Raw genomic sequence first — 1215 nt, forward strand, 5'->3', positions numbered from 1 at the left:
GTTTTTCTTCTTTGTCTCCTTCTCCTCCTCCTCCTTCTCATTTTCTTTCCTCTTCCTCTTCTTTATTTTCTTCCTCTTCATCATTTTCATCTTTTGCCCCTCCTCCTCCTCCTCCTTCTTCTTCTTCTTCTTCTTCTTCTTCTTCTTCTTCTCCTCCTCCTCCTCCTCCTTCTTCTTCTTCTTCTTCTTCTTCTTCTTCTTCTTCTTCTTCTTCTTCTTCTTCTTCTTCTTTAATTGTTGAGTTCTCTTCTTCGTTTCCTTTTATTATTTTTCTGTTGTGGTTGTTATTATTATTGCTGTTATTTTTGCTTTTGGTAGTGATGATATTGTCAATGATGTGCTCATTATCTTCATGATCGTCATTCTCCTCCCCAAAATCGTCTTCCTCCTCCTCCTCCTCCTCATTTTCAACGTTATCATCATCATCTTCAATATCATCATCGTTATAATCATCTCCAACATCATCATCATCATTATCAACAACAGCGACACTAACAACAACAACAGTAACAATCGATTAACATAGTATACCCTCCCACGCATTCAGGTAAACACTTAAACGAATATGCGCCAGTCTTTATCACTCCCATGTGGTCTAGTGGCTAGGATACCTGGCTTTCACCCAGGAGGCCCGGGTTCGATTCCCGGCATGGGAATAATTTTTTTTCCTTTTCTTTGGATGGAATTCGTAGTTTTGTGTATAATGAAGGAAACTTATGATTTTGTAAGCTGTAAATGTATGTAAATTTTAAATGTATGTTTGTGGGTCTGTGTGTTATGTGTGTTTGGGCTGTTAGGTGTGTTTGTGTGTGTGTGTGTGTGTGTCTGTTATAGGGCAGTTCATCCTTTGGTTTATCTATCTGTCTCTCTCTCCTTTCTGTCTCACTATCTATCTATCTCTATCTCTGTTTCTATCTCTGTTTCTTTCTCTGTCTCCGTCTCTGTCTTCGTTTGTGTCTGTTTGTCTGTCTGTCTGTCTATCTATCTGTCTGTCTGTTTATCGGTGTTGGTCTCTCTCTCTCTCTCTCTCTCTCTCTCTCTCTCTCTCTCTCTCTCTCTCTCTCTCTCTCTCTCTCTCTCTCTCTCTCTCTCTCTCTCTCTCTCTCTCTCTCTCTCACACCTGACCTTACTCATATATCTCTTTGTTCTCTCTTACCCCATGCATCCCCCCTCCTTCTTACCTCCCTCTGTCTCACTCTCTCTGCACATCAATCC

At 40.7% G+C, this 1215-nt stretch overlaps 1 non-coding gene across 1 annotated transcript; it reads left to right on the top strand.

The window, feature by feature from the left end:
• The first annotated feature begins 584 nt into the window (after nt 1-584).
• On the top strand, nt 585-656 carry Trnae-uuc (transfer RNA glutamic acid (anticodon UUC)). The gene has a single exon. It is a non-coding gene; the product is annotated as a tRNA-Glu (tRNA).
• Nucleotides 657-1215: the final 559 nt, after the last annotated feature.

This window comes from Eriocheir sinensis, chromosome 10 (assembly GCF_024679095.1).
Source record: "Eriocheir sinensis breed Jianghai 21 chromosome 10, ASM2467909v1, whole genome shotgun sequence".
In the NCBI taxonomy this organism is placed as follows: domain Eukaryota; kingdom Metazoa; phylum Arthropoda; class Malacostraca; order Decapoda; family Varunidae; genus Eriocheir; species Eriocheir sinensis.